The following is a 17,025-nucleotide window of genomic DNA, read 5'->3' as shown; positions in this document are numbered from 1 at the left end:
ATAAACAAAACAAAAAACCTATGCAATCAAATGCAGCAAATGAGCATAACATATTCCATATGTTTTGTCATTATATTTAATTAAAATAAAAAGTTAGAAAACATTTCTCTTGCAATTGTGTGCAACAAAATATACATCTATTGACACATAATCAATGAACAATACAGGCACATCATATAATACTATTAAAAATGTGTATTTGATCAATACCTATATAGTACAACATAATCCGGGAATTCCCAAAAATGGCATAGTAAGCTTCAACATGTTTCTTTTGCATGTGCTGAGTGTGAGAAATCCATAACGAAGATACTTTTGACCACACCTATTAAGCTAAATGCGCCAAGCTTTATCCAAAATTCAGCAGTGAAATATGATCCTGAGAAATACATCATTCCTCTTGGAAGTCTAAAAGTATCATTAAAACCTGGAATGTATTTATCTGTGCCGATTGCTGCATGGCAACCCTGACTGTGCTTTGAAGTGAAGATATGCAATGCTGCTTAGCAAGATGGCAGCCATCCAACTGCTAAATAGGAGCAATAGGAACACCAAAATTAAGGCTCATTAATTTCTGAATGCATTTCTGTTCAATCATAAACGTAAAGAAGCATGTGAATGCAAGCAGATTGCAGTGACATTTAAATGTCCTCAATATGCTCTCTGGCAGTTTCTAAATAACATATCAGGTGCTGCTTAAAAAATAAAAAGTATCAAAACCATAGGAACACAATATTAAACTATTTACAAATGTACATGGAGCAAGGAAATAAATGTATGACTATAGTAAATACGTTGGCATACACTGTACATAACAATGTCTGGAATCAGCATTGTAAGGTGGGAGCCACTGTTCAATAAGTTGCTATGCCTTTGGGTTTTGCAGAACAGAGTGGTAGGCAACATAGAACTTGAGTTTGCTGCCAGTGATATATGGCCAATCCAAACTATGAGCCTGATTCACAGAAGCGTTTTATAATGGTGAAATCCCATTGGAACATTCTTAGTGTGGGTAATCTCTTTACTTTGCAGACACCAGGGGAACAAATTCTAACAAAGTGGTGTTTTGCGAGCATAAATATGTATACATTTTTCAATTTGGGGCTTAGGTCAAGACAATGGATCCGTACTGGCAAGAATGTAAATATTTATAATATATTAATTCTTAATAATATAAAAAAATAAACCAATTCTGCAATACATACACAATGGACAAAAACATTCCATTAAAACACCATACTAATACATGAATCAGATGTTGTGCAAAACTACGCATAGAAAGTGCAAATGTGCATAAATGTGCAAACCAGCTAGTTTTTCTGCTGTTAACACTGCCACATTATATTTAGACTACATTGGAAAATACAATATTCTTTGTTATTTCACACAACCTTCTTGAGGAGGAATGTAAAATGTCAAAGTGCAAAACCACCATTCATTACAGTCGTCAAACAATGGTGTTTTTGCAGTTTGAAATTTGCAAAAACTCGCTGGTTTGCACATGTATGCACATTTGCACTTTCTATGCTTGGTTTTGCACAACATCTGATTCCTGTATTAGTATTGATGTTTTTTATGGAATATTTGTGTCCATTGTCTATGCATGGTAGAATTGGTTTGTGTATTTTTATATTATAAGGGATTAATAAATTATACATATTTACATTCCTGCCTGGACGGATCCATGGTCTTGGCCTAAACCCTAAATTGAAAAATCTATTAATTATTATGCTTGCGAGACACTACTTTTGTTAGAATTAGTGATATATAGCCAATCATATCAGGAAAAAGGGCACATCGATATTAGAAATGTCGATTTGACAGGAACTGAATGGCTTGGCCGTGCAATTTGTGGCATCATGGAGAGAGTGGAGCGGTGCAGTTAGTTTGGCATTAAGCTTATTAAAGGTGTTATTATTCCCCAACTCTGTGGCACTAACTACATTGATTCCTGGAGTACAAGTGGACAATCTGCGAATTTCATATTGCACACTGATATCAGCAGTGGATCCATTAGGTCACTGAGATATCCGTATGGATATTTCGAAGCCAACACGTTTTACTGTTGCCTATTCTTTGCAAAGCAACTGATATTTTGCATTAGCACTCTGCTGGTCAAAGAAATGGAAGAACAACTTATATACTCGTATTTTATATCTTTCGAGTAGTAGTCTGGAATGTAAAATTACAAGTCAATATGGAGTAGATAAGTGCATGAATTAGGGTTTAGTGATTGACAGTCTTGCGATATCACTGTCTGTAAGCAGGGCCAATCCAAGGGCTGATCAAACTAGAAATTGGCCTACGGTATTACAAAAAAGGGGCAGAGTCAACAGACCATCTTTATTTTCTTTGTGCATGTGTCTTCACTCAAGACACGGTAAGGCACCCGGAAGGGCTAGTTAGGAAGAAGAAGCTGTGGCCCCACACTTTTCTGCCACCAATTCTGTAGGGAGGGCAGACAAATATCATGTGTACCACAAGCATGGCATTTCCTCTATGGTGAAACCTACCCACGTTCACTCCATGGACAAGCTGTCTCTTTACTTTTGGAGAATTCCAATTCCTCAGGTCTGTTAAGGGCTTAGGTAGACATGCCTGCTATGAGTCGTGCTGGTGATGATATCTTTGCCAGGGCTGGGCGTACAAACGGTGGACCACAGCAGATCCAGCACCCGCGCTACCATTTTCACATGCCCTGCAGTGCTTTGCCAATAGAGAAGGGTAGCATCTTTTGGGCTTATATCATGGAGGCCAAATGGGATGAGGCATGGGTCAGGGCAATCGTGGCACCTCTAGTTGTCATCTTGCAAATGTAACGCTGTATGTTGACTCACCTGGCCTGACAGAGACGGACGTAGAGCAAAGGAACATGCCCAGGTCAATAGTAGTTGACTGCTTCCTGGTAGTCTGAAAGCATGATGCTGTACCTTTGTTTACGAGGGGAACTTGCATTGATCCACGATTTGTAGTGTCTGTTTTGTGAATGAAGTTTGCACTGGTTCTATGCTTCCATGCTGTCCTTATTCTGCAGTACCTTGCACAAGGAATGCTAGTTCCAATGCCCATGTTGTATATCTGGGAAATGATTTAATTGCTGCTCCCCACACAATACCTGTCCTCTGGTATGTGAGAAACGCTAGCAGAGCCGCACATGTCTAGTGTTTTAAAGAAGCTGGGTCTTCTGCTATCAATACATTATTGTGTGTGTGTGTGTGTGTGTGTGTGCACGTCTTTGTGTGTGTGTGTGTGGTTTACACGTGATTGTGCCTAATGGTAACGATCATTAATTGTAGCTATCTAATATGATCATATTTTTTCAATCATATCTGATATTTCTAATCCTTCCTGGCATGCTTTCTATTTTGGACCAACCTGATGTGGTTGTTTTTAAATCCTTCCACAATTTGGGAAATACGTTCTGTGTGAGGGAGAAAGTGATTTAGTTTTACAATGCCATCAAATGTATTTATTTATTTATTTATTTATACAGGGATGAACAATGCTCGTTTGATCACAAAAAAACATACAATAGATAAGAAATCAGATTTAACAGGAAGCCTTGAGCGTCTTACAATGGGGTGAGTTTGATTGATATTCTGACCAGGTTGTGAGGGGATGGGGTGTAAATTGAACAGTCACCCCAGGAAAATGCATGTCTAGACATTCATGGATTAAGGAAAACCAACATTAGAAATTTGTGCAGGTAGGCTTTACGGCCAGCTGTGTTAAGGATGTGACCATGATGGATGAAGTGCTAGAGTGGAGGCAGTAGAAGGTGAGGGACAGAGGCAGGATAGAAGGGAGGGTAAAATGTTAGCTAGAAGGCAGATGAGATATAGGTTAAGAGTGTATCTCAGAGGCACAGAGGTAGGCTTTTAGTTTGTTTTAACAAATCGGTGTGGACTGTTTCTCGGATGTCCGTGGAAGAGAATCCCATGCAAGTAGAGCGAGAAGAGAGAAAGAGCGGAAGCAAGAGGAAGCACAGGGAGGCCAGGTGCCACATGGGTAGTCAAGGAGGTAGAGCAGAGATTACAAGAAAGCTTGTAGAGTTTGACAGATGAAGATAGATGTTGTGGTGCCTTTCCATGGATAGATTTGGGAACCAGAAGCAGACAATTAAGTTTGGCCCTGTTTTGGATTTTCTGTCATCCAGCCATGGGATGATATGAGGAAGAAGGTGTGAAGGGAGGGAGTTCAAAGAGAATCCTGACAGCAAAATTAATGATTTTGTCATGGGGAGAAACAGCATTGTTGGGAGACCAAAGAGGATGCTGGAACAGTAGTCGAGTTTAGAGAATACAAGAGTGTTTAAGAGATTTTTGGCTGTGTTTAAAGGAAGGAGGTGCCAGATTTTCCTATTATTTTGGAGGTTGAGGTTTTCAGTTTCAGAGGTGAAAGTAGAGAAGGTGTGAAGAGAGTCATAGATGACCTTGAGGTTTCTCGATGAAGGGAAGTAGGGATGAGTGTCAGGTGGGATCTGGATAGGCAGAGCGAATGATGAGAGAGAGTTTTGGCTGCGAAGAAGAGCACCTCTGTTTTGGTTGAGTTTAACATCGGTGCAAAGCCATCCAATATTTCATGGCTGAGAAACAGTTTGAGATTTTATAGAGAGATCAGAGGAGAGTTCAGGAAAAAAGAAAACAATATGGGTGTCATCCACAAAGAGTTGGTATGAGAATCTAAAGGAGGAGATTAGTGCCGCAAGAGCAGAGGTGTACAGTGTAAAGCCATAGCTCTGTGGAACACCAACAGTAAGAGGAGTAAGTTGATAGGTGTTGTTGCTCTAGAAGACAGAGAATTGGTGAAGTGCCAGGTAGGCTTCGATCCAGGCAAGGTCTTGATCACGAATCACAAGAAGAAAGAGATTATCAAGGAGATCAGAGTGATCAACAGTGTCAAAAGCAACAGACAGGTCACGGAGAATTAGAATAGAGGATAGTTTGGAGTGCTTAGCAGAGGAGAGAAGTTGGAGACATTCATGAGAGCAGTTTCTGTGAAGTGACAGGAGCGGAAACCTGCTTATGGGGGATCTTGAATATTGTGGATATCTAAGAAATGTGTAAAACGGTTGAACACAACCCTTTCAAACACTTTAGAGTAGTGCAAAATAGAGTGTTACAGAGCCAAAGTTAGCTGGTAGATTCAAATCAGCACCTTGCTTTTTTAGGAGAGGGATAACCAAGGCCATTTTGAAAAGATGGGGGAAAACAAACGGAGTCTGAGGGCAGGTTAAAGAGTTCAGTGAGGTGAGAGGCCACTAAAGGGGCAATAAGTCTGATTATCATCAACATAGATAGGACTTCTTCAGTATTAGTGTGCCTAAAGTGGGAGATAGAGGCAAAGGATGATGGCATAGTAGGTGGAGTGTGGAAGGTCAGGAGATAGTCTCTAATTTTGGAAATGTTTGCACTAAAGTATTCAGCTGGGTCATTAGCTGTGAGAGTGGTGCTGAAAGTCATAGCTTTAGGAGGAGTGAGGAGTGAGTTTACAGTGACCTGTAGCCAGCGAGGATGGTTGGAGTGAGAGTCAATGAGGGTGAAATAGAAATCCGCTTTCGCTCTTTCAAGAGAGGACTTGAGAGTCTTCAGGGCAGAGAGGTAGAGTTTCAGGTCCTGATGCGAGTGGGTTTGCCTCAATTTGGGGATTTGCCAGAGCATGTCTGTGCTGAGAGAGGGAATGAATGGGGTGACCTATTGTTGAGGATGCTGAGACGTAGGGGTGAAAGTTACTAGTTGTAAGTGAGAAGATAATTAGTTATATAATAGTGTTTGGAAGCTGTAGAAGGCAGTGGAAGTGGAAGAGGCATCAGGTGTGAAGGAGCAGAGTGAAAACTGTAGGTCCAAGAGAAAGGGAAGCATGGCAGAAGGTTTACATTTCCTTTTAGTAATAGATGGGGCAAGTGGTGAGGAGAGGTCAGATGGTGGAAAGGAGATGCTGGTGGAAACAATGGAGTGATCAGATAGGGATAGTGAGACAGTAGTAAAAGTGGCTGAGAGAGAGGTGGAGATGAATAAGAAATCCAAAGAGTTACCCCTGTGTGGGTAAGCATGTTATGGATAGAGTGGGGAGTGTGGTCACTAAGAAAACACTGAAGTTCAGATTTTTGAGAATTGGTTGGAGGGGAAGTTTAAAGTCACCTAAGAGAATGACTTGATGTTTAGTGCAAAGAGAATCAAGGAGTTGCCCAAGTTCATCAAAGAATGGTCCAGGGTGATAAGGTGGGTGAAATATGGAGATGATGTGAACTGAGTGAGGTGGAGCAATAGTAGAGATGGTCAATTCAAAAGAGGAGAGGATGCCATATTGTAGATTTGTGAGACATTGATGCCTCCGCCTCTGCCGTTTAGATGAGGAGGGTGAATGAAGGATAGTTTGGAGGCATGCAGGTCTACAAGGGTGACAGTGTCAGATGAAGAAATCCAAGTTTCAGTGATAGCAAGGAGGTCTAGGGAAGGAGAGGTGGCATGACAGTAGCCAGTGATAAAGGAGGTTTTGTTGCATACAGACTGAGCATTCCAGAGTGCAATGTTTATTTGATGTGGTAAGGAAGAGTAGAGAAGTTGAGTCTCAGGTGAAGAGAGGTGAGGAGGATAGGTGTGGGGGTATGGTTAGCATGTTGGCATTGTTTGTTGGAAGTAGGAGGTGCAAGGGAGATGGAACAGTGGACATTTTGCAATGTGAGTTTTATGATAGGGATAGCAAAGTAGGACGTTTTAGCATGATTGGAGAAAGCATAGGGAGAGGTGAGTAGGAAGAGCAGCAGAAGCAGCAGGCGAGAATGCATTGTAGGTGGGTACTGCAGTGTGGGGGAGACAGCACAGTAATTAGCAAACTAGCAGTATTTACTGGTGCAGTAGGGAGAAACATAAAAGCAAAGGCCCATAGGCAAAGAGGCCAAGAGGCTGGTCTATGGCTGGTCTTTACTCTTCACTGTTTCACCCTTAACTGGGAAGCCCCTGGCTAGACACCCCTAGCGAGTGATGACACACACTCTTGTTACCTGATCGTCTGGTCTGTCAGTGGTTGGTCTATGATTTTGTCCCTAGTGTTGCTGGGATGAGGAGATTTCTCCTTGATTGGTGTTCCCAGAGGAGCCCCTTGTGGCCTTCAGCTGGAGTGATGGCCGACTCAGGATGGCCACAGGAAGTGCTGTCACTGATCCAAGAAGGCCATAGGAAGTGATGTCATCAATCCGAGATGGCCATCAGAAGTGATGCTACAAGCAGTAAGTGAATCCACAAACCAGAAGTGATGCATCTGTAACTCCACCATTTAAACGCCATTTAAATAATTGTCCAAAATGTTCACCTTCATAGCCTGGAACATACGAATTGCAGTCAGTAGGCCCCCTGATGGACACCTTCCTTGACCAGATTGCGCCTTTTGTACATAAATGACATTACCATCAAGAAACAGTTGGTCCATAAACCACGTCTCCTACAGTATTATCATACTGTGAATTCTAATAAATTCCATCAATGCCGAGTTTGAGAGCAGGTAACCATGTCAGTTCCATGAAATAAATAACATCTGCTCAGGGGCTAAAGTACCTCCTCGACATGATTTTCACCTTTCTTATCATCATTTGTCAAAGATGCCACCAACCAAGCAAAATCTATCTGGTTAAACTTACGAGCGACCACCCCAGATGACATTGTAACCTCTCAATTACATTAGATTATTTTACCAACTGCCACTACAATGTCCCCAATATAGTTTCACTCTGAAGATAACCTGGATGGAACTATAGCCTTTATGTATTCAGAAATTTCAAAACCTAGCTGTTTCAAAGAGCACTTCTCTTTCAATATAAGATCACCAACTAATTTTGAGCCAATATGGAGAATCACTTTATCGGTTTTATTCCCATCCACAAATTCGACCCTTTCAATTTCCACACTGGAGAGCAATTTGAACAGAGTAAAGAATTAAAGGGAATTTTCCTGTCAACATTTTCAAAATGTGAATCACTGGTCCTAGCTGTTTGCAGATCGTAATATATACTCCGAGCCCCCTTTTAAGGTACTTGGGGCCCTCTACCTATTCACACACCACCCTGAATTTTCAGTCATAAATGTAGTGTTTGTCACAGTTCCTATTAGCTGATCCTCACTCAAACTACTACCCCCTATCCCTGTATGGGCCATGTAGCTTGTCAATCCTACTAAGCTGCCTGTTATTAAGAGGAACATTTTGATTTCTAACCATTTTTTCAAACAGGGTGCATCCCATATCAATGATTACTTTATCACCTGTTCTTATACCTTTACCAAAATGCTACACAGTGCAATCTTTGGTATGAGAACTTCAGGTAAGTAAAATCAAATAATAGAACAGAAGATGTTTAACTTTTCATAAATTTAAGGTGCATGCGAGAGAAATCAGTCCTGGCACATAGGCTGAACAATGGCAGAGAAAAGTAGGGATCCTTCATCCCCTGCACCATTTAACAGGCTAAGATAGCCAAACCTTTAATATCTGTCTCCCACAAGAACATTTTCTAAAGTGATTTTTAGTATGATAACATGAATATTTCAGATACAGATTTTTGTAATTAGTCAATCCCATGTAATTTCAAATAGAATGTGTTATCAAAAGAATACATGTAATCAAGTGACCCAACATGTAACAAGAATTCATCTCTTCGTCAGGGGTCTTAACCAGTTGATATTTGTAGAACAATTGAAAAAAGATATTCTTGTATAAGTGAATTCCATATAATCAACAAACATATATAAAGTCAAATAGAATATGTTCCAACATCTACCGTATAACCTCCATGGTCCCAATGGCATCAATGTTCTAAAAAGTAGGATTGAGGAAGCTGGGAACTACCAACTTGAGGCATTCTGTCCCTAACGGCACAAAGACAATCAAATGTTCAAGTCTTCTAAAGAACACATCTTTGATGAAAATAGCCTATTCAAAGGTAAAGGAAAAATGTGAAAAGTGATCTCACCTCTCCTTTTCTCAAGAAAGCACACATGCTCCAGTCTCTCTAATATCGGTATCAAATGGTTGAGATCCTTACAGTACAATGTTATATGTACAAATGTCTTCCACCTGACAATGAAAATCAAAAAATAGAAACCGAGGGAACGGAGCCATTTCAATCTATGTACTGTGTTTTGAATGTGACAGTTTCTTAGAAAAATCTAAGAGCAGACGTCACCGCACAATTAGTCTGTTATATGTGGATAGTGGTTGTGCTGAGTAAAGTTGAAGACAAAATGTAAGGCAAGTCTGTGGTCTATGGAATACAAATTCATGGTCTCAGTGGAGATAAATCATGTTGAAATATTGAGTGTTCTCATTCAAGTTAGGCTTAGGTAAGTCATGGCAGTAGTATGTCTGGTGATGGACTTAGCATCTATCAATGTTAAATGTGAAAAAGAATGTAATAAAATCAAGGATTGTGTAAACCCATGATGATCCAATGTGATATTATATATCCTCAGATGGATTGACACAGACCGTCAATATCTGGTGAAAAGCAAAGATGTTTACAAAGGTATTGGAGAGTAAAACCAGGGACAATACAATGTCCTACATTTAATTTTTTTTTTAGCTGACTGTGATCATACTCTGAATCAACAAAATGTCTAAAGAGTACAGTTGTGTGAATTAGTATGAGCAATATCGGAAATAGCATCAGCTATTTTAATCATGCTCTCATTGTATACATAAGAATGATTAGTAAGGTCCTGAGCACAGAGTGGTTTAATTGGACATACCTCTGTACACGTTCCAGTGTGAGGGAAAAGGTCAGTTGTTTTATGGTCTACAATAGGCATCATAAACGGGGAAGGATCATTAACAGCTGAGATCTTAATAGGTGAGACCTTTTCTGATGGTATCAGTGCATCTATAGAATACTATTCCTTATCCATAATTGAATTAGTCTCCAACTAACCCAACGTAGCGCGAAGCTCAGAAATAATCGTATCGTCTGTGGTCCCCCTAACAACAGGTATGCCCTGTTCTTCAATATGTGCCACAGTCATAGTGTCCTCACTACCCAATAATGGTACAGACAGTAATACAGAACCATTATGTTCCTTAGGCACCAATTCTTGGCTACGCAGTGAATACGTTGAGCAGCTAGCCATGCTGCACGGGAATCAGTCACCCTCTAAATACGCCTTTAACAATATAAAGGACAAGGCTTACCCACATCTCGTTCTGACTGTTTTGGGACTTTTACCTCTTAAAATGGCAGCAGGTAGTCTGGCCCCTATGCCGGACTGCCAAACTGCACAGAGCACTTACTACACACAGTTTTTAAGTTGGGCTACGTGCGCAGGTGCAGCAGCCGAGCTCCCAGGTTAAGGCAGACTAGTGCAGAACAAAGTCCCAGTCTCACCAACAGCTGTTAGAGCAATCAGTCTGCTAAACTGTTTCCAAAGGAAATGTATGTGTATTCCAATCTGCCAAGCTGTACAGAGCACTTACTACGCACTTCATTCCTTATTTAATTTTTGTTAAAAATTGTGCTGCAAAATGCATCAGTTAGCACATTATTTAAAAGATAATTTGTGAAGGAACTCAACTTCCCCCCAAACACCTTTCATTATTTGGGGTTTTGTTTATTGTATTTTTTGAGCATTTGTATGGTGCCTATACATCAAAGAGTGTTTCCATAAGACAAAGGGGGGGGGGCAGAGGATAAAATAACAGTAACGGTCCTACTAGGTCTTGTGACATTCGGATTGTGCAAGTGCAATAACAGTAAGTGCAGGAGAGGGGAAGAGGCAAGGGGCTGAGCAAGTGCTAAGGGAGCCCCAAGAGGGCAAGTGCTCAGGGAACAAGGGAAGGGGGTCAGCTAGTGTGAGGGAAGGGGTGGACCAGACTTAGTAGGCCAGTTGGGGAAGGGGGATGGACCAGACTCAGTAGGCTAGTCGGGGAAAGGTGCCAGAGGGCAAGTGATGGTAAAGGGGTGAGGGGGGAGACTGGTCAAGGGAGGGCCTGGCCCCGGTAACGCTCATGAGGGATCCAGGTAACCAGCAGGGGAGGTGGAAGGGGGAGGAGGAGGAGAAAAGAAAGGTCTGGAGAAGATTCTGAAATTTAAGGAGACCTGGCTCAAGACAGAGAGGGGCATGGAGGCCATTCCACAGGGAGGCTTCTGCCGAAGAAAGAGATCTACCCTCCAGTCTCTGCTTGGAGAAACGTTTGACCTGCAGAGAGTTAGAGCTAGAAGACCAAAGAACTCTAGCAGGGAGGTATTTGGGGCGAGAGAGTTGGATGTAATGAGGTCCCAGGCCCCACAAAGCCTTGTGGATGATTAAGAGGGTCTTGGATTTGATCCTTGCAACCACAGGGAGCCAGTGGAGAGATTTTAGGGCTGCATAGATGCATTCCCTGGGCTTGGGGCCAAGGATAAGGCTTGTAGTCCTTTTCTGAAATAGTGGGCCAGAGAGAGGAAAAATGCAGGTTAAAGAGGAGACTGTTACAGTAGTCCAGCCTGGAGAGAACCAAATCTCTGGAAACACTGGGTTCCTGGGGGAAGGTGAGGAGATGGAGAATGCCTCTGAGGAGGTGGAAAAGAAAGTGAGATTTATTGACAAGGTCAGCGATGTGGGGTGAGAAGGAGAGGGAGGAGTGGAAGATAACACCCACGTTGTTTGCCTCAAATGATGGTAAGGGGCCCAAGGAGCCCAAGGAGGCCAGCCAGAGAGTAGGAGGGAAGGAGGGGGCAGGAGTCCCAATGAGCTGTATCTTGGTCTTACTAGCATTAAAGCAGGGACCATTAGCAGCACACCATGACTGAATAGGGGTCACTCAGTCGCAAATGAGAGAGGAGGGAGAGGAGGCGAGGAGGGAAGCTTAAAGAAGAGCTGTGTGTCGTCAGCATAGCATTGAAAACGAGGAGAGAAATTGGAGATGGGGTGGGCGAGACGGGCATGCAAATGTTGAAGAGCAACGGCGAGGGGATAGAGTCCTGAGGGACACTGTAGGTCGAGAATTAGCTAGAAGAGAGAAACAGGCCCAGTTGTACTTGGGAGGGCCTATTCGAAAGGAAAGAAGTCAACCAATCCAGTGCCCGGCCGTGATGCCTAGGAGATCAGAAAGCCGATTTGTGAGGATGGAATGATTGACGGTGTCAAAGGCGGAGGACGGATCGAGGAGGATGAGAACAGAAGGAGAGTTGGTGTTAGGCAGAATCCTGTGCAGTGCCCTTAGGGACCACTACACACAATTAAGACCACAAGTGGTAATACAAGTTCACCTTTGGTACAAGCCTGTACTACTATGTTAAAGTGGTAGAAGTAGCGGAGCAGCCAGGCTTATCTCAAGAGTATATGAGCAGTAGCAGAGATTACACAAAGGGACCACAATTACTGTGACTCAAGCAAACACTGACTCAAGGTTTCAGGTAAAAAATATAAGTACATTTATTTTTAAACCATTTGTTATAAACACAACACTTCTATTAATTCAAAACCACGCGTAAAATACACTACAACCAACCAATTCACTTGGCGCACTCTATTCCAAGGTAAGTACCCTATGTTTTAACGGACCGGTGTTGTGAAACAAAAGACATTACCGGGAATACATATGCGATCACTTTTTGACAGTAATGACAGTTCGGTCTTACTAAAGATATGCGTATCCGTGGCAAGAAATGTTACCGGGGCAAAAACACACTTAGCACCTGAATTAACCAGAGAGAGTTGGGGGCAAAAATCATATGCAATACTTTTGTCAAGGCAGACAGAATCAGAGAACACTCGTTGACAGAAATTCAAGAGTCAATAGGCCGGAGCCAGTGTCAAGTGGAACCGGGTTCCTGTTGTCGAGGATCACACAGTAGGACAGTTCAAGATTCAGCGTAGCCACGAGTACTTAGATATTGTCGATAGAGGGAGCAAAAGTTATAAGAAGGAGGGAAGACAAGGGATTCACCCTAATTCCTCAAGCAGAACACAGTACCTTATTCAATGAAGAAGCTGGTGCCACGGCAGTTGTTCCTGGTAGTTTCCTGCAGACCCACAGTTCCTGGAGCTTCGGTATGAACAAGGACATCTGGAGGGGTCTGCACAGGGATGAAGCCAGCAGCAGCGATGGTGAATAAAAGGTACGCTCCTTAAAAACAGGAGAGGCTCTTCAGATAGCTAACCGGACCACTACAGCAGTGTGCTGCAATTTTGACCAAGAAGAGGATCCTCTGGCTGTGGAAGATGAGCTGGTTATCCCCACCAGGCTCAAGGGAAGAAGACTACGGACTGAATCTTCTTTGGTCGTCGAAGGGTAGATAGCTCAGGACTGCAGCAGGGCTTCACCGGTATGGGGTAGTTGCAGCAGCCGTCTTCTTCTCGCTTCTCATCGGTTCCTTGTAGTTCCAGTCGCGACTCTGACTTCTTGCCCAAGAGACCTGCCTTTTATTCGAAAATCCCCCATTCACACAGCCTGGCTGTCAATCAAGCAGCAGGGGGGTTGTCCAGGCCGGACAACCACCTCAGCCAATCATGAAAAAGTGTGACAAGGTTTTCCTAGGATACCCTGTGCAAGGGGGGGACTATACCCCTCCCTCACATTCAGCCCACCTAGACACCCAGGCACCTGGAGGAGGGCTTCTTGACAGAAGCCCACCAAAAGACAGTGAACAAAGAAGGCAAACCTGGTTTGCTGCGCAAAGTAAAACACAAGAAGGACTTTAACAAAAAGAAATGGTGAATAAACCTGACCGGAGCCAAAAGAAAGAGTTTTTGGTCAAGCGGGTTTATGGTCGAGGCTAATATAATAGCCTAAAACAGTACCACGTTTATATAGTATAATCGCGGTAGAAAGGTTAGGGTAGATACCACTGCCACCAGCCAAGTCTAAATGTTAAAAGAGCAAAACAATTCTCTAGGGGGTACAGATAAAAATGGCTAAGGAGTAACCCTTTCCAGTACTCCATGTAAGATGGGGTGTACTGGATCTGTGGTTAAATGACTAAGTAAAGTTAATGGCAACTTTACCCTTTTCTGGGGGACAGTAATCAGCCTCAGAAATGGAGTCGGTGGGAAGTCTACAAGACAACCTTGTGTCACTGCACTGAAGGTGCTGTGTAACACACAAAAGAAGGGGACTACTGAAGTGGTCTACTCCAGAGTCCACAATCACAAAAACAGGCAAAAAACACATGGCAAAACATGGGTAGAGTGGGGGAAAAGCTCACACTTTTACCAAGTGAAAAAATAAACTCCAGAAATCCAGCAAAGCTGCTGGGGGACTCACTAGGTGAGGGAAATTAGCCATATAATGAGAATTCTCCCTAACACTCGCCCCCCCAGACTAAGGGACAAGAGGATTTAATCCACTCCTGGAGGGATCTTATACCTCTAGTCGGTTATAAGCATCCTAGAGAGACCATCAGCATTTTGGTGGTGACTTCCTGCTCTGTGCTCAATGGAAAAATCAAATCCTTGCAGGCAGATTGACCATCTGAGTAACTTTGGTTTTTTTTCCCCTTTCATTTGCATCAGCCCTCCCGCATCCTGTGCTCTCTTACCACTCGGCGGGTGGTTGTACCTTATTTTAAGCTGGCCCGTAAGGGTGGCCGTGCTTTCTCTGTCGCTGCTGCTAGAATGTGGAATGACCTTCCCCTTCTGTTACGCGACACCACCAATCATCTTGCTTTTCGTTGAGGATTAAAAACCCTGCTTTTCTAGCTGCAATATTTTCTGGCCGCCTCCTCAGCGCCAAGACTTGCTAAGTGGGGAAAAAGAGTGGCAACCAAGATGCCCCCAGGTGTACGTGTGCTTTAGAAGTTTTGCTAACATAACATAACATCACATAACTTGGCCAAAGGCCCGCCCACCTGGTGCCTTCCAGGTTGCCACTCTTTTTCCCCACTTAGCAAGTCCTGCCCACCTGGTGCCTTCCTGGTTGCCACTCTTTTTTCCCCTAGTTAAGGAGCCATCCAGCCTCTTTTCTTTAGTAGATAGGGAGTAGGTGCAAGTGGATCTAGGTCACCTGGCCTAAGCCCTGCCCACCTGGCACCTTCCAGGTTGCCGCTCTTTTTCCCCACTTAGCAAGCACCTCCCACCTTGTGGCTTCCTGGTTGCCGCTCTTTTTCCCTACTTAAGGAGCCCTCCAGACTCTTTTCCTTTGCAGATGGGGAGCAGGTGGGAGTGGATTTAGGTCACCTGGCCTACGCCCACCCACCTTCTTAGCCCTGCCTCTTCCTTCCTGCTCTTAACACTTAGATCAAGGGTGTCTCTCGCACGGGCGTCCGAAGCTAAGGGCAGACAGAGAAAAGGGCAATTCCTGTTTGGACCTGTTCGGACCAGGAGGACCCAGGGCCCGACCCCCTGCTCAGCCAGCAGGTAAGTGTGCACCAACATGTGTTTACTCCCTCTGTCCCCACAGGCCATCCCTAGCCCCTCAGGACCCCCTGTGATGTTCCCTTGTTCCCTTGTGCCCCCCTCCCTTCTCGCACACAGGTGTTACCTGTTCTGCTGGATTCTTCTACTCTGCCCCCCCAGCCTACTTTTGCAGGAGTCTGTCCTGATACATTCTGGTTTCACCATCACCGTCTTGTGGCCAATGCTGGATTTGACTTTTATGGACTTCATTGATTCACAGCGTGTCACCCTTTCTCAATTCATGCTGGACTTCCTTTGCATCTTGTACTCATGGTGGCCCTGAATCATGCTGTTCCCATCTTCATCTTGTATCTTGGCATGCAACATTATGTGTTACTACTGACTGCTACAATTGTATTTGCGCTACCCTCTTGCTTCTCCACTCTTTTTGAAGGCTTACTCTCTGTTCTCTCCTCCTCTCCATTTTCCTATTTCCTCCCCTCCTCCCCTTACTTTGTTCTATGCATTTATTATATCAGAATTGTCCCTGGACCTAGTATGATAGCAAACCTGTCTGTCTCCCCCGCCCCCTTAGTTGTTTTTCTTCTCCCCGCCCCTCCAGCACTATCTGAAATGTCGTCAGGCCTAGTACCATAGTCACCGGTTTTTCTACCTCCACCTATCTCCAGTGTCTCTTATTCATGGAAGGTTTATGGGTGTCCTGATCTCTTCTTCGCACTGTCTGTTCTGTGTTTGTAGGGGTTTTGAGCCCTTTCGTATCAAAGTTGCTGCAGCTTTCAGTCTTCCTCTGGTCACTTCCAGCAATGGACAGTGCCATGGAGGAGGATCCTACCATAACCTCTCTTTCAGGAACTCTTCCTCTGCTAACTCCTACCTCAGGACAACATGACCTCACACTTCATTCCAAAATATTTTCCCTATGGTTCTTTCTACTACACTTAATCTCTTCTCCACCAACCTTCTACCTCTCTCCTCCAGGCTCTTTACAGTTCTAGCCTATTAGCCTGGTCTCCTCTACCAGTCCCATCTTCTTGTATGCCGACTTCCTGATGTCTTCCCCTACTCTTCAGACCTCCTCGGCCTACCTTTTCTCTCTTCATCTCCTCACCCTTTATGTTATTTTATCAGTCCCCCACCTCTCTTAATAACACTTCAAAAGATTCCATCTCTCTTCTCTCAATCTCTCCTACCGCCCTTCATTAACTGTCATCACTAGAGTTTCACTCTTCCTAAAGCCATATCTCGTCAGTATCTGTAGATGTGGTCTCCAAATCTCTTCCACCAATCTCATGAGAGATTTAAGTTGCCTTCTATTCTTTTCTCACAGTATAACCATCAGGATAAGCCAGGATTTTACCTGCCTCCTCTTCACCTCTCAAATCACTACCAATAGCCTCATGCAGGATTCATTCCATCTCCTGCTCTATACTAGTCTTCTTTAGAACTCCTATTGCACTAACCTTATCTTCCCTGTCGTCACCTGCCTACTCAGAATCACTGACATTCAATTCCTCAACATCACCAATCTCCACCCTCTCATTAGTCCCCCTCCTGATGTTCGCCACCCAGAACAGATGGGGAGCAGGTGCAAGTGGATCTAGGTCACCTGGCCTAAGCCCCACCCGCCTGGCGCCTTCCAGGTTGCTGCTCTTTTTCCCCACTTAGCAAGTCCCGCCTACCTGGTGCCTTCCTGGTTGTTGCACTTTTA

The sequence above is a fragment of the Ambystoma mexicanum genome, chromosome 4p (genome assembly GCF_040938575.1).
Source record: "Ambystoma mexicanum isolate Mex_15411 chromosome 4p, UKY_AmexF1_1, whole genome shotgun sequence".
Taxonomy (NCBI): Eukaryota; Metazoa; Chordata; class Amphibia; order Caudata; family Ambystomatidae; genus Ambystoma; species Ambystoma mexicanum.
Note: the sequence above shows the minus strand (reverse complement) of the source record.